This window comes from Trichomycterus rosablanca, chromosome 2, assembly GCF_030014385.1.
Source record: "Trichomycterus rosablanca isolate fTriRos1 chromosome 2, fTriRos1.hap1, whole genome shotgun sequence".
Taxonomy (NCBI): Eukaryota; Metazoa; Chordata; class Actinopteri; order Siluriformes; family Trichomycteridae; genus Trichomycterus; species Trichomycterus rosablanca.
In genome coordinates, this window is record NC_085989.1 from 48,022,349 (window position 1) to 48,047,015 (window position 24,667).

Here is a 24,667-nt window from a genome sequence, read left to right on the forward strand (position 1 = left end):
GGGAACATAAATCCATCATCTGATATACAATTTAGTGCACTATATAGGGAACCTAAATCCGTTAACTAATACGCTACCTAAAGCATTATGTAGGAAACATAAGTCTATTATCTAGTACACTATCTAGTGCACCAAGTAAGGAACATCAACAACTTGGGATGTCTGCAGCAACCACTATAACCTGCTAAAATCTCCCACACATTCATAGTGGTGGAGAACATCCAGTTCAGTCATATAGATTTACGGCAGGTAGTACAGTGGTCAAGGTACTGCACTTGTGAGTGCAGTGGGGAACTCTGAGAATGTGGGGCAGGAGTTCAGGACGCCCCCTCTTTATTCCAGGCAGCTGAAACCCTTGTTTGATTTATTTATTTTTATTCATCTAGAAAATCAAGAATGGAAAGAGCTGTGGAGGGAATGCGGAACAGGCAGGTACAAGGATCCATCAAGGAGAAAAGAGGGAATGCTGGGTAATATATAAGCAGTCAGTTAGGAGTTGGACGGAGTTTTTCCCAGTTGCTGTGTCATTTCTCCCAAACCTAAGTTGTAGTCAAGTGTAGGCACCAGCTTCAACTATAGTGGATGAGGAGTGATTGACATGGTAAGGGAAGCAGGGATGGGGTGACTTTAATGTTGGGCTGAAGTTCAGGGTGGCTCCCTATTTGTTCTTCTACCAAAACACTGGTGTAGCAACTTTGCTGTAGAGAAATACAACCCAAAATAACAAATAGTTGAGAAAGAATGGAGAGAAGAAATAAAATAACCACAAAGTTTATTTCAATACAGACAGAACAAACCTGAGAACAAACATTTTAAACAAGTTATTACAGAACAATTCAGGGCTTGTAATGAGGTTATGAAACTAAATAAAACTACATTTTGAGATAACTGTTGATTAAAACTTTTCCCACATTATGAACATTGATGAGGTTTCTCTCCAGTGTGAATGCGCTGGTGTCTTTTGAGAGCACTCTGTTCATTAAAACTCTTCCCACACACTGAGCACTGATATGGTTTCTCTCCAGTGTGAATGCGCTGGTGTATTTTGAGATAACCCTGTCGATTAAAACTTTTCCCACACACTGAGCACTGATATGGTTTCTCTCCAGTGTGAATGCGCTGGTGTCTTTTGAGATGACCCTGATGATTAAAACTCTTTCCACACACTGAGCATTGTTATGGTTTTTCTCCAGTGTGAATGCGCTGGTGTAATTTGAGATGACCCTGTCGATTAAAACTCTTCCCACACTGTGAGCACTGATACGGTTTCTCTCCAGTGTGAATGCGCTGGTGTATGTTGAGATTATCCCGTCGATTAAAACTCTTCCCACACTGTGAGCACTGATAAGTTTTCTCTCCAGTGTGAATGTGCTGGTGTTTTTTAAGAACACTTAGAGAACTAAAACTCTTCCCACACTGTGAGCACATATACGGTTTCTCTCCAGTGTGAATGCGCTGGTGTCTTTTGAGATCACCCTGATAAATAAAGCTCCTCCCACACTTTGGGCACTGATAAGGTTTTTCTCCAGTGTGAATGCGCTGGTGTTTTTTAAGAGCACTTAGAGAAATAAAACTCTTCCCACACTGTGAGCACATATACGGTTTCAATCCAGTGTGAATGCGCTGGTGTAGTTTGAGATGACCCTGTTGAGTAAAACTCTTCCCACACTGTGAGCACATATACGGTTTCTCTCCAGTGTGAATGCGCTGGTGTAGTTTGAGAGCACACTGTCGATTAAAACTCTTCCCACACTGTGAGCACATATACGGTTTCTCTCCAGTGTGAATGCGTCGGTGCAGTTTAAGATAACTTTGATTATTAAAACTCTTCCCACACTGTGAGCACTGATACGGTTTCTCTCCAGTGTGAATGCGCTGGTGCAGTTTAAGATAACTTTGATTATTAAAACTCCTCCCACACTGTGAGCACTGATACGGTTTCTCTCCAGTGTGAATGCGCTGATGGATTTTGAGATCATTCTGTTGATTAAAACTCTTCTCACACTGTGAGCACTGATAAGGTTTCTCTCCAGTGTGAATGCGCTGGTGTCTTTTGAGATGACCCTGTCGATTAAAACTCTTCCCACACTGTGAGCACTGATAAGGTTTCTCTCCAGTGTGAATGCTCTGGTGTTTTTTAAGAGCACTTAGAGAACTAAAGCTCCTCCCACACTGTGAGCACTGATACGGTTTCTCTCCAGTGTGAATGCTCTGGTGTTTTTTAAGAGCACTTAGAGAACTAAAGCTCCTCCCACACTGTGAGCACTGATAAGGTTTCTCTCCAGTGTGAATGCGCTGGTGTATTTTGAGAACACCCTGATGATTAAAACTCTTTCCACACTGTGAGCACTGATAAGGTTTCTCTCCAGTGTGAATGCGCTGGTGTTTTTTAAGAGCACTTAGAGAACTAAAGCTCTTCCCACACTGTGAGCACTGATAAGGTTTCTCTCCAGTGTGAATGCGCTGGTGTTTTTTAAGAGCACTTAGAGAACTAAAGCTCCTCCCACACTGTGAGCACTGATACAGTTTCTCTCCAGTGTGAATGCGCTGGTGTATTTTAAGAACACTTAGAGAACTAAAGCTCCTCCCACACTGTGAGCACTGATAAGGTTTCTCTCCAGTGTGAATGCGCTGGTGTTTTTTAAGAGCACTTAGAGAACTAAAACTCTTCCCACACTGTGAGCACTGATAAGGTTTTTCTCCAGTGTTAATGCGCTGGTGTTTTTTAAGAGCACTTAGAGAACTAAAGCTCTTCCCACACTGTGAGCACTGATAAGGTTTCTCTCCAGTGTGAATGCGCTGGTGTATTTTAAGAGCACTTAGAGAACTAAAGCTCCTCCCACACTGTGAGCACTGATAGGGTTTCTCTCCAGTGTGAATGTGCTGGTGTATTTTGAGAACACCCTGATGATTAAAACTCTTCCCACACTGTGAGCACTGATAAGGTTTCTCTCCAGTGTGAATGCGCTGGTGTTTTTTAAGAGCACTTAGAGAACTAAAGCTCTTCCCACACTGTGAGCACTGATAAGGTTTCTCTCCAGTGTGAATGCGCTGGTGTTTTTTAAGAGCACTTAGAGAACTAAAGCTCCTCCCACACTGTGAGCACTGATACGGTTTCTCTCCAGTGTGAATGCGCTGGTGTTTTTTAAGAACAATTAGAGAACTAAAGCTCTTCCCACACTGTGAGCACTGATACGGTTTCTCTCCAGTGTGAATGCGCTGGTGTTTTTTAAGAGCACTTAGAGAACTAAAGCTCCTCCCACACTGTGAGCACTGATACGGTTTCTCTCCAGTGTGAATGCGCTGGTGTTTTTTAAGAACACTTAGAGAACTAAAGCTCTTCCCACACTGTGAGCACTGATAAGGTTTCTCTCCAGTGTGAATGCGCTGGTGTTTTTTAAGAGCACTTAGAGAACAAAAGCTCCTCCCACACTGTGAGCAGACGTTACTTCTGTTCTGTTCTCTGGTGAGAGAGCTGTTAATGCTGACAGCACCAGAGGACGTCTGCTGATCACTGGAGCTTCTGGTGGGCGTCAGATCCTCATGTTCAGTCTTAATCTTCACCAGGGTCTCATATTTGACACTGTGGGGGGTCTTGATGTGTTTGTGGAGATGATTTGGGGTGGTACAGGAACGTGGACTCGAGGAGCAGCAGGAATCGTTGTTCAATCCTGAAGAAGAAAAACAGAAGCTGCTCTTGTAACACCATCAATTATAAACACAATAAACACAGAGCAGATCAAATGATTTTCAAAGCTAAAAGTGAAGAGGACCAAAGACACAGAATATAGAGTGAGATAAAGAGGAAATAACCTCAGCACTTTTACTTTCAATAGAACAATACACAATAGTTACTATTTCACACCTCTTATTTATTGGATTATATTATTAATATTATAAATATCATTATTATTATTATCATTACTGATGATAGAAACATTCTGACAGATGATCCATTAATAAATAAAACATGTTTCATTGCTCAAGATTAGGGCTGTCGAAGTTAACGCGATAATAACGCATTAACGCGATCTCGATTTAACGCGATTTTAAAAAATAGTGCCGTTAACGCAAATTCTATTTGGCCCTGCGAGTCATCCGTAGTTCATGTTGAGACTTGCCACCGTTTTTCATTTGCGGTTTGTTAACATAATGTAACCGAGCATCGTAGTGATGCACTCGCTTAATAAAGAAATAAATACACGCTATATTCACATATTGTCGGGAGCAAAACACTTTATTAACTTCTTCTGTTACGGTACCGAATAGCGCACAGAGTCAGCGCGTTAGCCAAGCATGCTAATTACATGAACTATGGAAGCCCCAAAGAGTCAAAACACACTCACTTCGTGTAGAAACGTCCATCAAACCATTGTTAAGAAAAGTCTGTTACAATAACTACGCCTTATCCCACCTAAAGCACCGCTGATCTACAATGTTTGCTGATGGAGAAATTTTAACCTACAATCTGACATATATACGAAGTCAAGGGTCTCAGCTGGATAGTATTACTGCCTAGTACAGTGGGGCCAAAAAGTATTTAGTCAGCCACTGATTGTGCAGGTTCTCCTACTTAGAAAGATGAGAGAGGTCTGTAATTTTCATCATAGCTACACTTCAACTATGAGAGACAAAATGAGAAAAAAAGAATCCAGGAAATCACATTGTAGGATTTTTAAAGAATTAATTTGTAAATTATGGTGGAAAATAAGTATTTGGTCAATAACAAAAGTTCAACTCAATACTTTGTAACATAACCTTTGTTGGCGATGACAGAGGTGAAACGTTTCCTGTAAGTCTTCACCAGGTTTGCACACACTGTAGCTGGTATTTTGGCCCATTCCTCCATGCAGATCTCCTCTAGAGCAGTGATGTTTTGGGGCTGTCGCTGGGCAACACGGACTCCACAAATTTTCTATGGGGTTGAGGTCTGGAGACTGGCTAGGCCACTCCAGGACCTTGAAATGCTTTTTACGGAGCCACTCCTTCGTTGCCCGAGCAGTGTGTTTGGGATCATTGTCATGCTGGAAGACCCAGCCACGTTCCATCTTCAATGCTCTCACTGATGGAAGGAGGTTTTGGCTTAAAATCTCACGATACATGGCCCCGTTCATTCTTCCCTTAACACGGATCAGTCGTCCTGTCCCCTTTGCAGAAAAACAGCCCCAAAGCATGATGTTTCCACCCCCATGCTTCACAGTAGGTATGGTGTTCTTGGGTTTTTCTTCTTCCTCCAAACACGATGAGTTGAGTTTTTACCAAAAAGTTCCATTTTGGTTTCATCTGACCACATGATATTCTCCCAATCCTCTTCTGGATCATCCATAAGCTCTCTGGCAAACTTCAGATGGGCCTGGACATGTACTGGCTTAAGCAGGGGGACACGCCTGGCACTGCAGGATTTGAGTCCCTCTCAGCGTAGTGTGTTACTGATGGTAGCCTTTGTTACTTTAGTCCCAGCTCTCTGCAGGTCATTCATCAGGTCCCTCCATGTAGTTCTGGGATTTTTGCTCACCGTTCTCATGATCATTTTGACCCCACGGGATGAGATCTTGACCCCAAGGGAGATTATCAATGGCCTTGTATGTCTTCCATTTTCTTACAATTGTTCCCACAGTTGATTTATTCACACCAACCTGCTTGCCTATTGTAGATTCACTCTTCCCAGCCTGGTGCAGGTCTACAATTTTCTTCCTGGTGTCCTTCGACAGCTCTTTGGTCTTGGCCATGGTTGAGTTTGGAGTCTGACTGTTTGAGGCTGTGGACAGGTGTCTTTTATACAGATAATGAGGTCAAACAGGTGCCATTAATACAGGTAACGAGTGGAGGACAGAAGAGCTTCTTAAAGAAGAAGTTACAGGTCTGTGAGAGCCAGAAATCTTGCTTGTTTGTTATTGACCAAATACTTATTTTCCACCATAATTTACGAATAAATTCTTTAAAAATACTACAATGTGATTTCCTGGATTTTTTTTTCTCATTTTGTCTCTCATAGTTGAAGTGTACCTATGATGAAAATTACAGACCTCTCTCATCTTTCTAAGTAGGAGAACTTGCACAATCAGTGGCTGACTAAATACTTTTTGACCCCACTGTATGTGAGTGAATAAAACTCCCTTACAGTTTTCTCTTGTCCCAGCAGTTTTTAACATAAGTACATGTTGAAGTTTTGTTAATATATGCTCTCATTTGATGAGTACACTACTTGTAAGTGCTTTTATTTTGACATGCTGACAGATAATAAAGCATAACTTCTGTTGTGACAGTTCCGGTTTAAGGAAAACTGATGGTGTACGCGTGTTTCTTTTCCTCCGTGTTTATTCATATGTAAAACATAATTTATATCGACTTTCTACCGTAAGATGGCTGCACAAGCAACAAGTTATGGGCCCAGGAGGGACATAGGAAATCGATGGAGCAAGTTGTGTTTTGACGGAGATGAAAGTAATTACGAACTGTGGGAGACAAAGTTTCTAGGACATCTGCGTTTACAGGGACTCAAAGAGACGATACTGAACCCGCCCGATGCAGAAGGTAATGCAAATGAAGACAGAGCTAAAAATGAAGAAGCATATGCTGAACTGATTCAATTCTTAGATGATAAGAGCCTCTCATTAGTTATGAGAGAAGCAGCAGATGACGGGAGAAAAGCGCTTGGAATACTGAGAGACTATTACGCGGGAAGAGGGAAACTCCCTCCAGAAATCAGTGACTGAAACTGTAACTAGCTACATTATTTGGGCGGAGACCGCCATTACTGCATTAAGAAATGCTGGTGAAACACTTAGTGATGGACTGTTGATTTCCATGGTTATGAAAGGTTTACCAGAGTCATATAAACATTCGTCAATACATATTAATCAGAGTAATGACAATATAACCTTTGCAGAATTTAAGACAAAAATAAGGAGCTTTAAAGATACTGAGAAATATCAAAGTAACTTCAGTGATGATAATGTGATGAAAATTAACTATGTACCATCACTAAGAAAAAGCAAAGACAAAAATACAGACACAGATATAACATGCTACAACTGTGGACAAAAAGGGCACATGGCCAGAACGTGTACAAGCGGGAGCCGCCGTGCACAAACTAAGTGGTGCAACTACTGTAGAAGTGGAACCCACAGGGAGACATCCTGCCGACGCAAAAAGAAGGACGATGTGAAAAAGACGACCGACGCAGAGGAACACACGTTTGTTTTCAAGTCGAGTGATTTTCAGGAATGTGGACTCAAACAGAATGGCCTTATGGTTGATACGGGTGCAACTTCACACATAATTACTGACATCAGAAAATTTAAGAGCTTCGACGACGCATTCCAATCTGAAAGTCATACCGTTGAGTTAGCAGACGGTAAGAAAACTAGCGGCATAGCACTAAAAAGGGGCGATGCAGAGGTGTGCTTGATAGATCGTGATGGACACTTTGTAAATGTGACATTAGCGAAAGCACTGTACATTCCTTCATATCCTCAGGACATTTTTTCAGTTAAAGCTGTAACAGCTAATGGAGCTTCAGTAAGTTTTCGCCAAGGATGTGATGAACTTATTCACAAAAATGGTACAAATTTTTACATAAAGGAATACAACAGACTGTACTATTTGAACATTGTTGAGGAGGAAGATGGGGACAGTTGCAATGGGTGCTACGACATTCAAACCTGGCATGAGATTCTTGGTCATTGTAACTATGATGATGTTTCCAGGTTGCAAAATGTAGTAGAGGGAATGAGGATCAAGGGTAAGGCTGAAATGTCTAAAGTGAATTGTGAAGTCTGTACTCATGGAAAATTTACTCAAAGTAGGAATAGGGAACCTGATGTGCGAGCTAAAGCAGTATTTGAGATGATCCACACTGATCTAGCAAATCCTATACAGTGTATCACAAAAGTGAGTACACCCCTCACATTTCTGCAGATATTTAAGTATATCTTTTCATGGGACAACACTGACAAAATGACACTTTGACACAATGAAAAGTAGTCTGTGTGCAGCTTCAATAACAGTGTAAATTTATTCTTCCCTCAAAATAACTCAATATACAGCCATTAATGTCTAAACCACCGGCAACAAAAGTGAGTACACCCCTTAGTGAAAGTTCCTGAAGTGTCAATATTTTGTGTGGCCACCATTATTTCCCAGAACTGCCTTAACTCTCCTGGGCATGGAGTTTACCAGAGCTTCACAGGTTGCCACTGGAATGCTTTTCCACTCCTCCATGACGACATCACGGAGCTGGCGGATATTCGAGACTTTGCGCTCCTCCACCTTCCGCTTGAGGATGCCCCAAAGATGTTCTATTGGGTTTAGGTCTGGAGACATGCTTGGCCAGTCCATCACCTTTACCCTCAGCCTCTTCAATAAAGCAGTGGTCGTCTTAGAGGTGTGTTTGGGGTCATTATCATGCTGAAACACTGCCCTGCGACCCAGTTTCCGGAGGGAGGGGATCATGCTCTGCTTCAGTATTTCACAGTACATATTGGAGTTCATGTGTCCCTCAATGAAATGTAACTCCCCAACACCTGCTGCACTCATGCAGCCCCAGGCCATGGCATTCCCACCACCATGCTTGACTGTAGGCATGACACACTTATCTTTGTACTCCTCACCTGATTGCCGCCACACATGCTTGAGACCATCTGAACCAAACAAATTAATCTTGGTCTCATCAGACCATAGGACATGGTTCCAGTAATCCATGTCCTTTGTTGACATGTCTTCAGCAAACTGTTTGCGGGCTTTCTTGTGTAGAGACTTCAGAAGAGGCTTCCTTCTGGGGTGACAGCCATGCAGACCAATTTGATGTAGTGTGCGGCGTATGGTCTGAGCACTGACAGGCTGACCCCCCACCTTTTCAATCTCTGCAGCAATGCTGACAGCACTCCTGCGCCTATCTTTCAAAGACAGCAGCTGGATGTGACGCTGAGCACGTGCACTCAGCTTCTTTGGACGACCAACGCGAGGTCTGTTCTGAGTGGACCCTGCTCTTTTAAAACGCTGGATGATCTTGGCCACTGTGCTGCAGCTCAGTTTCAGGGTGTTGGCAATCTTCTTGTAGCCTTGGCCATCTTCATGTAGCGCAACAATTCGTCTTTTAAGATCCTCAGAGAGATCTTTGCCATGAGGTGCCATGTTGGAACTTTCAGTGACCAGTATGAGAGAGTGTGAGAGCTGTACTACTAAATTGAACACACCTGCTCCCTATGCACACCCGAGACCTAGTAACACTAGCGAGTCACATGACATTTTGGAGGGAAAATAACAAGCAGTGCTCAATTTGGACATTTAGGGGTGTAGTCTCTTAGGGGTGTACTCACTTTTGTTGCCGGTGGTTTAGACATTAATGGCTGTATATTGAGTTATTTTGAGGGAAGAACAAATTTACACTGTTATATAAGCTGCACACAGACTACTTTTCATTGTGTCAAAGTGTCATTTTGTCAGTGTTGTCCCATGAAAAGATATACTTAAATATCTGCAGAAATGTGAGGGGTGTACTCACTTTTGTGATACACTGTAGATCCTGTGGCAAGAGAAGGGTTTAAGTATGCCATATCATTCACAGATGACTACTCAAGCTCAGTGTTTGTGTACTTAAAGCAAAGAGTGATACTGTCAAGGCCACTGAACAGTTTTTAGCTGACACAGCATTGTATGGGACGGTAAAATGCCTTAGATCAGATAATGGCACGGAATTCACAGGAAGTGATTTCCAGACACTTCTTAGAAAAAGGGGCATAAAACATGAGACGTCTGCACCATATTCGCCACATCAAAATGGCACAGCAGAGCGGAATTGGCGGACACTTTTTGAGAGTTCTGGACGTATGCAGTATCGACTGCTGCAGTAATCAGCAACAGGTGTTTTAATAGCCATCTAAAACAAACACCATACCATACACTGACTGGGAGAAAGCCTGATCTTTCCAAGATGAGAAAGTTTGGTTCGACATGTTACGCTTATAAGCATGACAGGAAAAAGTTAGACTCGAAATGCGAAAAAGGAATTTTTGTTGGGTATGATAGGTACAGCCCTGCTTATCTTGTTTATTTTCCAGCAACTGGGAAAATCCTTAAACACAGGCTAGTGAACGTTTTGACAAAAGATGTTGCAGTGCAACAGACCCAGACTGGCCTGCCGGTAGCTGAAGGTCATTTTCCTAGTAGGAAATATGTGCCGTCTGTCCAAAATGCTCAAGATGATAGTAAGCTTCCAGTTGAAGCTGATGAAGCAGTGGGATACTCAAGATGGCACTCAGGAAGGGCATGACCACGGTTTACATTACCCTAGGAGAAATAGGAAGCCACCCCAGTATTTGGCTGACTATGTGCACGATACAGATGATGTGCATGATGCAGATCAAACACTAGCGAATATTGATTACTGTTACAGAGTCTGTAACATTCCTCAGAGTTACAGAGAGGCAGTGAGCTCAGAAAAAGCAGATTTATGGATTAATGCTATGAAAGATGAGATGAATTCTCTCATCGCGAACAACACACACACACTGACCCCTTTACCAGAAGGTAAATGTGCAATGGGGGGAAGATGGGTTTATTCCATTAAAAATGAAGCTGAAGGATCAGAAACATACAAAGCAAGATTTGTAGGGTTACAACCAAATAATGGGAGTAGACTACAAGGAGACATTTTCCCCAACTGCAGACATCACATCAGTACGCATCCTGATGCAAATGTCACCACAATATGATCTCAATCTACACCAAATGGATGTTAAAACGGCCTATTTACATGCTCCTATAGACTGCGAGGTTTATATGGAACAGCCAGAGGGTTTTGAGATGAAATCACACACAGCAGAAAGACTTGTCTGTAAGTTGAATAAGTCGTTATATGGACTTAAGCAATCTGGTAGGAATTGGAATAAAATGCTACACGATCATCTAATTAAAATTGGATTTGTGCAGAACCCTGTTGATCACTGTGTTTACAGTAAACAAGAGTAATGTGATTGAGAGAGTAATGTTAATATTTTGGGTCGACGATCTTATAATTGCTGCCAGTGACAAGCATCTGCTCAGTGAAGTAAAAGAACAGTTGACAGCGAAATTTAAGATGAAAGATCTTGGGAAACTTAGACATTTCCTAGGCATAGACTTTGATCAGAGCCAGGGAATTGTAAAGATGAATCAAAAGGGATACATAACTGAAATACTGGAGAGGTTCAGTATGTTGGATAGTAAGCCAAGAGCGACCCCATGTGAGCAAAAATGGGAACTAGACTCAAACTCTGATCCAATTGATAACGCACTTTATCGTGAGATAGTGGGAAGTTTGATTTACGTGATGACTTGCACGAGACCTGATTTGAGTTGGGTTGTTAGCAGACTATCCCAGCATCTATCAGAACCGCATGCACAACATTTGATTGCAGCCAAACGTGTTACGTTACCTAAAGGGAACCATTGATTATGAGCCGTGCTTCAAGAACAGTGAAAGGGATTTAAAACTTGAGGCATACAGCGATGCGGACTGGGCGTCTGACTTAGATGACAGACGAAGCACGACTGGGTATTGTTTTAGTCTAACCAGTGATGGACCTTTGTTTTCTTGGAAATCAAAGAAACAGCCCACAGTTGCTTTGTCTTCTTGTGAAGCAGAATACATGGCTCTTGCAGCCACTACTCAAGAGAGTTTGTACCTCACACAGCTACTAAAGGAAATGGATTGTAGGTATCAGACCGTACCAGTAAAGATATACGAGGACAACCAGGGAACAATTGCTCTTTCTAAGAACCCTGTGTGTCGTCAGAGACATGGCTGGATTACTGACCGGGCCAGTGGGGCCAGCGCCCAGGGGCCCTTGAGGTCAGGGGGCCCCGGGGGGGCCCTGGCCCAAAACATTTTGCGATGCCTATCAACATTTATGATACAATATATTTTTATTTCCGAGGGCCCTCCATTTTAAGGATCCTTTGACTATTAGGGACTTTGACCCCAGGGCCTCTTGGGGGCCCTAGCCATGCTTTTGGGGCCCCTAGCCATGCTTTTGGGGGCCCTAGCCATGCTTTTGGGCCCTAGCCATGCTTTTGGGCCCCTTATGAAAAAGGATGAGGCATTGTGGCACTGCTCTGACTTCGACTTCTGGCTATTAGGGGTCCTAGGAAAGAGGGGAGCATATTTTTAGAGGGCCCTGGTTATGAGAGCCCCTACCAGGGGGCCCTAGAGAAGAGCAGGGCATACCATTAGAGGGCCCTTGATCACGAGGGCCCCTGCTATGGGGCCCTTGACTTCCATAAAAGTCGTTTACCATGGCTCCTTGACTTTCTAGGGACCTACAAATTGCCAGGCAAGCTACCATATTTCATAACAGACGTTTTGTTGCAAATATGCGATTCAGGCCCTTACTTAATGTTTCTGAATTTGTATTGTTTCAAAATTATTATGTTCAATTTCTCTTAAGCACAGAGACACAAATTAATTTAGCAATTTTGCAATTATTTACATTTAAGACAAGCAATTTCAAGCAGTTTGAATGCATACACACACTTAACTGAGCTATTTGATGTTCTTTTCATGCCTGACAATATGTCCAACAGTGAGCTCACTTTAAAGGCTAACTCACTCGCTGCAGCATATCCTTCAGATCTGAACATGAGCCTGGCAGATGAATTGATACAATACAAATCATTCAGGGGCCCAGACTATCCTTAATCCGTCCTTGGTCAGAGATGCAAACATGTAGACATTCGATACCACTTCATTCGGTTAGCACTCAGTGAAAACAAAATAACAATTGAGTATTGTCCTACAGAGAAAATGGTTGCAGATATTATGACCAAACCTGTGACGAAGTTGAAAATGGAGAAATTCAAGAGTTTTATTTTTGGTATGTGAATTTGTGTGAAGTATGAGTGAAGTACAAGTTACGTTCTGTACTACATGAGATCAAGTGGGGGTGTTAGAGTTTTGTTAATATATGCTCTCATTTGATGAGTACACTACTTGTAAGTGCTTTTATTTTGACATGCTGACAGATAAGAAAATAAAGCATAACTTCTGTTGTGACAGTTCCGGTTTAAGGAAAACTGATGGTGTACGCGTGTTTCTTTTCCTCCGTGTTTATTCATATGTAAAACATAATTTATACCGACTTTCTACCCTAAGATGGCTGCGCAAGCAACAGTACATTTAGCATAAAATGTGTTCACCATTTTAATTGTAACATTTCACTTAAAAATCCTTGTTTTCTTCTTTTTTTTAAATAAATGTGATTAATCGCGATTAACTATAGGAAATTCTGAGATTAATCGCGATTAAAATTTTTAATCGTTTGTCAGCCCTACTCAAGATTTTAAACATTCTTACTGAGATCATCTTCATCTTCAGGTTCCTCCTTCTTCAGAGGCAGGACACCTCCAAGCGATTGGTACACTGAGGAGAGGTGTCTATCAGAGGTGATGAGTTCCAGAGGGATTAATGATACTTCACCTGAAATCACATCAACATGTGAAGAAAGCTCAACAACTGGGACTAGTGTAGGGAGGCGTGTTGTTGTTTTCTCAATTCTATCATAAATCCAGGTTCCATTAAACACTTGAGTCCAGACTGGAGTGAAGCAGCACTTCTCCACAGGACAGAACCATACAGGACAGATTCTGATTCACTATCCACTAATTACTGACCCCAATACTGACCATCCTGTTCTGTAGCACACTGTCTGGTGTACAAGTGCTATATTGCTCCATATGTACTTACAGAAGAAATCATCTTCAGATCCTTCATCTTCTAGATCCATGGGGGGGATGTGTCCCACTTCTGCTGCCTGCATTATTACAGATCTAACATAAAGAGAAACACACATGGATGGATGGATGGATGGATGGATAGACAGACAGAGCACCACATACTTACACATTTCAACAGCTCAGAATGTATTTACATATAATTGCTGTCTGTTTTTATTGATGGATTCGAAAATGTGACGATCACAGACATAGAAACTGTACAGACACTGAAAACACAACAGTTAACAATGCTAAAACAGATCATTGTTTTTATAAAACTGTAAGAAAAAACCTGTAAAAACTATAAGAACTTTATGCTTTTCTACAAAACTTAATTTAAATAATGAATCAGTTCGAATACTTGATTCGGTTTGCTGTATCGGCTCAGATGAATCATGTGTGATTCATGTGCTAACAGTTAGCGTTAGCCAAGTTCATCAAATTCTCAGTGGTATTTTATTATGAACCTTCGTTTTACCATTAACTAGAATGTAGTTAAAAATTAAGTGTAATACATTTATAATAAAAAATACTTACAGATTCACCTCAGTACGAGCGCGTTCACTTATTGTTGTTGTTTAAATTGATTAGAGCTGGGCGGTTCCTGAATCACCCGGGTTAATGATTCGAATCTTCGTACTGAGTCAGGAATCACGAGTCCGAGGTCTCAATTAACTCGGTTCCTATGAGTCCTCTGATTGGTTGCTGGTAAGTACACAAGGTGAGTGAGCCGATTCACTGACTCAGATGATTTGGCTGAACCGACTTCACTCCAGTCAGTGAATCTAAGTAATAAGTTAAATATTTTAATAAACAAGCGGTTAAACACACTGGTGTTAGTTATGTGGCTACTTTAGAACTTTACCACTTAAGGAGTTTCATTGTAATTCATCCAAAGTGTGTGAGTTGGTATTTTTAAATGCCAACATGTTTGTTTGTTTATTAGGATTTTAACGTCATGTTTTAAACTTTTGCTTACATTCATGACTAGGGTTGCCAACTTTCAGAACTGGGAATAAGGAACACCCCGGGCTGGCGGGTTGGCGGAAAGCATAGGTTGGGGGGGTGAGATGGAGGGTGTTTATCTGAGCGGGGGGTTGGCGGTTAGGGTTGCACCTATAAAAATATAATGGCTCTTAGGAACCATCATAGGAACATTATCAAAATGTTTTATTTAGGCTGTTTAACATATATTATTTTCATTTTTTATAATAATAAATCAGAACCATATTTTGAGCAAAACAACATAAAGAACATCATGTAACATTTTTTCTCAATAGTGTAAACTAACATTTTTACATAATCCATCTTCACACTGACATGCAGCCCCGGTTCTGGACTGTGTTGCTTAGGGGGGCAGTAAAAAAATGACCACCCCAGCGCCCCCATATCACCGGCCCTACTTGTGTTACTTTAGTACCTAAGCCTGATTCGAACCTAGGGCGGAAAAATATGCGTGATGCGCTCTACCACTGCACTACTCCGGTGCATAAACAGGTTATTACGCTGATATGCCTGCGCACACACGGCGTTACTAAGACTAAAAGTAAAAACTACTTACAATAATAAACGCTTTCTAATTCCCACCGTAGCAGCAGTTTCCTTCTGTTTCATACATATCACCCTGTCTCAGTCTAATCTGCAGCATTTCTCTCCCATTGATAAAAATACAGAACAAAGTGCGTCCTGTATCAGTTCAATACGGAGCGCGAAGTTTAGTTTCTAAATAAGGAACGATTCCAAATTTTACGGGATGGTTGGCAACTCTATTCATGACAGAAACGTATACATCTTAAGGTTATATCGAACACAATCATGGACAATTTAGTGTCTCCAGGTCACCTCACTGCACGTCTTTGGACTGTGGGAGGAAACTGGAGCACCAGGAGGAAACCCACACAGACACGGGGAGAACATGCAAACTCTACACAGAAAAGACCCGAGCTGCCCTGCCTGGGGATCGAACCCAGGACCTTCCCAGCTAACAGGGAACGTCCCCACAACTTTCACTAACCTTGGGTGTGTTGTAAAAGTTAGCTCTCTCTCTACATAGATGCATTTTACATCATCCTACTCGCGTTCCCGAGAAGGAGGCTGGTCGAAATCCTAGATGCCTTAATATCCTCACTAGTTAGGCATCTTAAAATGTCAATGTTATTTTGACTCAAGAATGAGTGAGCATCAGAAGCGTCCTTAGTGATCAAGGCAATCCCAGAATTCAGTGCGGCAGCTCTTCTCTTAGAGATAAATAAAAAAACATGGCTGACGGTGCGGATAAACGAATGGAGTTACTTTCAAATGTAAATGAATTATTATTGATTTTTAACTTGTATAAACTTGCACAAGTGTTTTTATTTGCAAGTTCGGGCTTGTCAGCGAATTTAACCATTTTCAGTACACAGAGGGATGTTATATTTACATGCTAGTGCGCCGTGCCCCCGCATCCCATTGGCTTGAATGGCAAGATGCTAACTGTTAGCTTAGTGAGCGAAACCCGATGGAATCGCTGTCTGAGTAGCGTGTTCGAATAACCTGCCTTATGAGTGGATGACTTATTAGAATCCTCTCTACTGAGGCAGCTGCCTGTGTAGGCAGTAAGACAGCAAGGCAGCTCACTAGGTTTTCGAACACACCCGTTATGTAAAAGTTCTCCTAATGTTATGAGCAAACGTTCTTACAATAACGTCAGTAGAACGTTCTATAAACGTTACGTGACCTTGATAAAAAATTCTAACAATGTTAGTCTGAAATGTTCAAAGTGTAACGTTATGTGAATGTATACTAAAATTTAAATTATAAAATGGATAGTTCCGGTCCTAAATTCTGATTGGCTGAGCCGCGTTCAAATCTGTTGTATAATGCCCGATATACGCACACCTATGACCACCTCACATCCTTCCATATTAATACGCCACTGTCAGTTCGCACCTAGTTTGCAGCACATTAAAAATGGAAACATTTGAGGTAAATTTTGACATATTGGGTGGGTTAACAGGGAATGAATGGTGTGAAGAGATGGACAGAACTGAAGAGAATGAAAGTAGCAGTGTTAGAAAAATTCTGAAAAAAAATTAAACCTTTCCAGCCCACCAGCGAAGAAAAGTACAAACTTGGTTGAACACTATTTTAAGTCATGTACTATACATGGAAATCTCCAGATTAATATAAACAGTAATCCTAATCATTAAGCGGGTGTTTCGTCCAAGAAATCGTGTAATAGTGTTTGTGGAGGAATGTTTATTGCGAATGTTATGTTCACCCTCATGTTGCCTAGCAACATGGCACACTGTTAACGGACTACATGGTGTGGTGGAAGAATGCTTTATTGTAAGTGTTTTTTGTAAATATACACATTGATGGATTGAACATTGTTGTATTTTATTATATTTTATGTTGACCGCCGTTTTATAAAAGCAATAACTGGTTCAGTCTGGTTTAAACCAGTTCAATCCGCTCATTTAACCGCCACATCTCGGGCTAGACTGTGGAAAACTGCTTGTTTCTGATAACGGCCGTTTTTAATGAAGTTTTTATAAAATGCTGTAAGGAAATTTTGGAAAAAGAATGTTTTACTTAAATATATTGTTAAATAAAACATTATATAAAGCAAACGTGTTCAGTAGGAAGCGATATGTAAAACAGTTCACTGTTTCCTTTCATGCGTCTAAAGAATATCACACACATACTAAAGCAACAGGGCGGCACGGTGCCTCGGTGGGTAGCACTGTCGCCTCACAGCAAGAAGGTCCTGGGTTCGATCCCCAGGTGGGGCGGTCCGAGTCCTTTCTGTGTGGAGTTTGCATGTTCTCCCCGTGTCTGCGTGGGTTTCCCCCGGGTGCTCCGGTTTCCTTCCACAGTCCAAAGACGTGCAAGTGAGGTGAATTGAAGACACAAAAATTGTTCATGACTGTGTTCGATATAACCTTGAGAAGTGATGAATCTTGTGTAATGAGTAACTACCGTTTCTGTCATGAATGTAAACAAAGAGTGTAAAAACATGACGTCCAAATAAACAAACAAACAAAGCCACTCGAGACTCCGCTTCACATCGTGCCAAAACATCCTTCCCCGTGATAACATCACAGTAACACAGTAACAGTAACACACGGTCTCCAGTGGCTTATTGCTTTAGTATGTGTGTGATATTCTTTACACGCATAGAAGGAAACAGTGAACTGTTTTACATCACTTCCTACTTGTTTGCTTTATATAATATTATAATATTTTATTCAATAATATACAGTGGGGCCAAAAAGTATTTAGTCAGCCACTGATTGTGCAAGTTCTCCTACTTAGAAAGATGAGAGAGGTCTGTAATTTTCATCATTTCAACTTCAACTATGAGAGACAAAATGAGAAAAAAAAATCCAGGAAATTACATTGTAGGATTTTTAAATAATTTATTTGTAAATTATGGTGGAAAATAAATATTTGGTCAATAACAAAAGTTCAACTCAATACTTTGTAACATAACTTTTGTTGGCAATGACAGAGGTCAAACGTTTCCTGTAAGTCTTCACCAGGTTTGCACACACTGTAGCTGGTATTTTGGCCCATTCCTCCATGCAGATCTCCTCTAGAGCAGTGATGTTTTGGGGCTGTCGCTGGGCAACACGGACTCCACAAATTTTCTATGGGGTTGAGGTCTGGAGACTGGCTAGGCCACTCCAGGACCTTGAAATGCTTTTTACGGAGCCACTCCTTCGTTGCCCGAGCGGTGTGTTTGGGATCATTGTCATGCTGGAAGACCCAGCCACGTTCCATCTTCAATGCTCTCACTGATGGAAGGAGGTTTTGGCTTAAAATCTCACGATACATGGCCCCGTTCATTCTTCCCTTAACACGGATCAGTCGTCCTGTCCCCTTTGCAGAAAAACAGCCCCAAAGCATGATGTTTCCACCCCCATGCTTCACAGTAGGTATAGTGTTCTTGGGATGTTCTTCTTCCTCCAAACACGACGAGTTGAGTTTTTACCAAAAAGTTCCATTTTGGTTTCATCTGACCACATGATATTCTCCCAATCCTCTTCTGGATCATCCATATGCTCTCTGGCAAACTTCAGACGGGCCTGGACATGTACTGGCTTAAGCAGGGGGACACACCTGGCACTGCAGGATTTGAGTCCCTCTCGGCGTAGTGTGTTACTGATGGTAGCCTTTGTTACTTTGGTCCCAGCTCTCTGCAGGTCATTCATCAGGTCCCTCCGTGTAGTTCTGGGATTTTTGCTCACCGTTCTCATGATCATTTTGACCCCACGGGATGAGATCTTGACCCCAAGGGAGATTATCAATGGTCTTGTATGTCTTCCATTTTCTTACAATTGCTCCCACAGTTGATTTATTCACACCAACCTGCTTGCCTATTGTAGATTCACTCTTCCCAGCCTGGTGCAGGTCTACAATTTTCTTCCTGGTGTCCTTTGACAGCTCTTTGGTCTTGACCATGGTTGAGTTTGGAGTCTGACTGTTTGAGGCTGTGGACAGGTGTCTTTTATACAGATAACGAGGTCAAACAGGTGCCATTAATACAGGTATCGAGTGGAGGACAGAAGAGCTTCTTAAAGAAGAAGTTACAGGTCTGTGAGAGCCAGAAATCTTGCTTGTTTGTGGGTGACCAAATACTTATTTCCACCATAATTTACAAATAAATTCTTTAAAAATCCTACAATGTGATTTCCTGGATTTTTTTTCTCATTTTGTCTTTCATAGTTGAAGTGTACCTATGATGAAAATTACAGACCTTTCTCATCTTTCTAAGTAGGAGAACTTGCACAATCAGTGGCTGACTAAATACTTTTTGGCCCCACTGTATGTGTTTTATTGAATGTGTAGGTGGACGGCTGGACAGAGCTGCAGGACAGACTGGATCGTCTTTATTATCATCGAGTTCTTCATCTTCTTCAACATGTTCGTGGGCATCATCATCCTAAAAATCCAGGCAAAACGTTCTGTCCTCTCATCTAGTCTGCTAGAACACAGTTTTGTGTTTTGAATAAAGTGCTTTTTTTATTATGTAATGATCTCTTAATACATACAGAACTCACTGCAGAAGTTTGAGGAGGAAAAAACACACAGGTCTAATCTAACACCTGTCTAATCTAACACACAGGTCCATTCTAACACACCTGTCTAATCTAACACACACAGGTCCATTCTAACACACAGGTCCATTCTAACACACAGGTCCATTCTAACACACCTGTCTAATCTAACACACCCAGGTCCATTCTAACACACCTGTCTAATCTAACACACGTGTCCATTCTAACACACAGGTCCTTTCTAACACATCTGTCTAATCTAACACCTGTCTAATCTAACACACTAGTCTAATCTAACACACAGGTCCATTCTAACACACCTGTCTAATCTAACACCTGTCCAATCTAACATGCCTGTCTAATCTAACACACAGGTCCATTTTAACACATCTGTCTAATCTAACACCTGTCTAATCTAACACACAGGTCCATTCTAACACACCCGTCTAATCTAACACACATGTCTATTCTAACACACAGGTCCATTCTAACACATCTGTCTAATCTAACACCTGTCTAATCTAACACACAGGTCCATTCTAACACACCCGTCTAATCTAACACACATGTCTATTCTAACACACAGGTCCATTCTAACACATCTGTCTAATCTAACACACGGGTCTATTCTAACACATCTGTCTAATCTAACACACGTGTCCATTCTAACACATCTGTCTAATCTAACACACAGGTCCATTCTAACACATCTGTCTAATCTAACACACAGGTCCATTCTAACACATCTGTCTAATCTAACACACGTGTCCATTCTAACACATCTGTCTAATCTAACACACAGGTCCATTCTAACACACCTGTCTAATCTAACACACCTGTCTAATTTGTTGTAGGTGCATCAGGCTTGAAAGATGACAGTAGCCCTCTTAAAGACTCATTTTAAAGATATCAGTAATGAAACCTGCAAATGGTTTGAGTTGAATAAAAGTTTTTCAGTGGTTGGAAAATGTTTAAAGCTGCTTGGTTTTACATAATCATTTTCTTTATAATATTTCATGGTTGCATTGCTCCTTTTACTAGTTAATCCGTAAGTCTGGTCAGGCAGCTGCATCATCTAATGGTGTTAAGATGATGTATCTAAAGTAAATTTTACTTACTCACTCATTTTCTTTCTTAACCGCTTATCCAATCAGGGTCACGGGGTGGGTGGGTGGGTGGGGTTTTTGCTGGAGCCTATCCCAGCTATTTAATTGGCGCAAGGAACACAGTAACACCCTGGACGGGGCGCCAGTCCGTTGCAGGGCAGACACACATACACACACACACTCATACACACACCCATTCACCTATAGGGCAATTCAGTGTCTCCGATTAACCTGACTGCATGTTTTTGGACTGTGGGAGGAAACCGGAGCTCCCAGAGGAAACCCACACAGACCCACGGGAGAACATGCAAACTCCGCACGGAAAGTATTCGGACCGCCCCACCTGGGGATCGAACCCAGGACCTTTCTGCTGTGAGGAGACAGTGCTACCCACCATGCCACTGTGCCGCCCAAAGTGAATTTTATTTTGATTAAATTATATCTACAGTTGCCACCAAAATTATTCATCCCCTACTGCAAAACAGGTTTCAGCTGTTTGCAATAAACCAATCAAAAACAATAGTTTTAGAGATGCTGCCTGCTTAGAAGTATGTAAATAATCAATGTAAATAATTAAGAAAATGTGAATGCAGTTATGTTTGTAATTGAATTATATTAAAAAAAAAATTTATATAAAAAAAAAAAAAAGAATTTTCCTACAATAAAAGAGCAAGAATGATTGTTACTTCCTCGTTTTTGTTTTTTTCGATGCCACAGTAATTTTGCCTTAAAATCACATTCCGGACAGCAGGTGGAGTACCTGAGGCAAATCTTGTCATGTTTGTGCTCGAAAGTGAAAGTGTTTACTCTCTACAATCGATCACCCACGGAAACAGTGAGATTAACATCTGTCAACACGATGTCTCTTATTTAGGTAGGAACAAGATCAATATATTTTATAGATGATGTGTAAATACTCAGCCGATTAAAACTGCTGCGTGGATTGTAGTTTGTAATATTAGACATACACCATTATGTAAAATCGTGTGGCGCAGTATCTGAGTACTTGGGTTTGTATTTGAATAAATACAGACGATTCATGGCGTTACGTGAACCTGGCCATTGGGGGACGCATAATATTACACCCAGGCACGTGCACAGACATTTTTGGGGGCAGGTGCTCAAGCCAAAAAAAGGGCACCCATCGCCAAAATTATTAATAAAAATTAATATTAATAAGTTAATATTTAACTTATATATTTATTTTTGTTAACACAATCAATACACATCCAATCAAATAACTCAAATTATCAAATTGCATAAATAAATGAAAAACAGGCAAAAACAAGGTCATATTGTGCACTTTTTAACAACCAAACATCTGATACTGATACATCTCCCTCATTTGCTTTACTGGTAGATGGCCTAATCCAGGATAAAAGAGAGCTGCTACCCTGAGCTGCTTGCTGTAGTTCCTTTTCTTTCTGCTTTTGTAACCTTTCTTTTCTTGGCATTATTGATGCAAAATTTGTAAATGAGATCAATCAATGTTGTGCATAATAATAAAGAATGACTTACTGAATCTCCATAAAGGGTATACATCATTTTACTGTTTTCTGACAGAGTTGAAGCATTACACTAATAATATACCATTACTAGTCTCAATTTACCTCACCAGACTGTCATGTAGCTCAACTTAAGACCTACCTTTAATTTCAAATCAGAAACCCACTTTGGGTAGTTAATGTTAACAATGGGCCTATTATTATGCCAATAAAATCAAATAGACTGCTAAATAACATTTTCCTATTTATTCATAATTTTTTGTATGCTGTTCTATATCATAGAGAATTATATTTAGCCTTCTACATATATTAGTTTGTAATGTTAATTACCTAGCAAAATTATTCCTCATTTGTAAACCTCAACTGTTGAAGTATAAATGCTTGCATGAAAATAACTCCTTGACTAAAGGTGACTTTTCCTACACAGCGTTTTGACCAGGATGCTGTAATTATAAAATATTGTATATTTTTATCTATTTTCAACACTTTACTGTGAGAGCTACTTGACATTCTCCTGCAACATGTGCTCATGCTTTTTTTTCAGATTTTAAATGGAACAAAACTAGTGAACTTGTCTAATTTGTAAAACTGTCTTCAAATTCTCTGTCTGTCTGCTGCAGTTTGTCCCCCTCTTCCTTCATTAAACACGAAAACCTCAGTAACATTAAAACCTCAGTAAACAGCTGGACAAGGCTTTGAAATCACGTATTTCATGACTCATGAGTACAGAACGTGTAGGCTATGCGTTATGCATGGATGCTCTTTGTATGAAACACTGTCATTACCAGTCTGTCTGATGCTGCGGGTCAGGGGAGAAGTGTGTAGCAGCGGTCCGACCTGGCGCTCAGCGCTGCATGAGTGCTAACCGGAGAAGGAGGATGGAGGGGCAAGACGGGAGCTTGTGCACGCCGCGGATCAGATTGGGACAGAATTCTCACAAGAACTCAAATAAATGCCCGTCAGATATCAAAACACTTTTGGGGGGAATTGATAATGACAGAGAGGGTGATTTTTATTTTTAAATATTGATGAATGTAGAAAAAAATTGGGCTCCAGCAGAAAGGGCACTTTTCTCATCCAGAGCAAAAGGGCAGGTGTTTAAGCACCACTAGGGGTCTATCTGTGCACGTGCCTGATTACACCCCTAGTTTAGATAAGGTATTATTCAATATTATAATTTTTTTTGTAAAGTACATTGATAATTGAGTCAATTTTGCTGTAAAGTTGATTTTATATTGAATGAATTGGATATTAACATTTCTTTACAACTTCTCATAAACTAAACGCTTACAGTTGTTATTTAATTACAGTTTACTCAGACATTAAGGAGGCATTAATTCAGGTTTTTTTTTTTTTTTTTTTTTTGCTGACCTTTCTTTGTGTAATTGTCACTGGAGTCACAACCTGGAATTGAAATGTGTTCAGTCAGGAGTGGCGTGGTGGGTTGTGGCTTACTGGTAGATTGAGTAGCTGGTGCAGCTGCAACTCAGCGCTATTTATTTCATATTTATATCCAGTCTATCTCTTTGTTTTCCATGTTTCTCTGGAGTTCTGCTTTAGGGCATTGGTTTTATTTTTGTATTTCATTTTGTATTTTGTAAGTATAATTATTATTATTATTATACCTTTTGATTCTGTGGCTTTTTGGCCACAAGATTGCTCTGCTTTAGTTTAGTTTGCTGTAATTGGACTGAACCCTTTAAGATGCAGGTTTTGTGTTACACCTCTTTTATGAAAGCCAAAAGCTAGAAAAGTACAATGAAATGGAGAATAAGGTTTTTAGTTAATTTTCAGATTGATAAACAGCTGTTAATAGCAGGTAGTTAACAGTATGGTTTATGTATCTTAATCTAATTTAAAAATATACATTTGTTTATTAGAGCATTGAAGTAAAATGTATTGAGCTTTATGTGTTTGTGTGTGTGAGAGACGTTTTGTTACAAAATACAGAAAAGGCAAACTTATATATTTCACTTCTTAAAATTATGAACTAATTCAAAATTACAAAGGTTTTTTGTGAGTTTCACAGCAGTCCGGGACTCGGGAAACGTGCACACAATGTGAGTTTTTACAGAAACAGACTGATGTGCTGCTCCCTGTGATTAAAGTTTATGATGATTGCTTTGCTGGTGTATTAAAAAAAAGAATGGACATGGAGCTCTTTCATGCAGAATTGAAGGATACATTCAGCCTTCTGTTTCACTGGTTTGAGTTTGTTGTCAGGATCTTTTGTAAATAGTTTTTTCTTATTGTTAAAACAAAA

At 40.7% G+C, this 24,667-nt stretch overlaps 1 pseudogene; it reads right to left on the minus strand.

The window, feature by feature from the left end:
* Positions 1-769: 769 nt before the first annotated feature.
* Positions 770-14,494, minus strand: LOC134334454 (zinc finger protein 850-like; annotated as a pseudogene).
* Between the last annotated feature and the right edge of the window lie 10,173 nt (positions 14,495-24,667).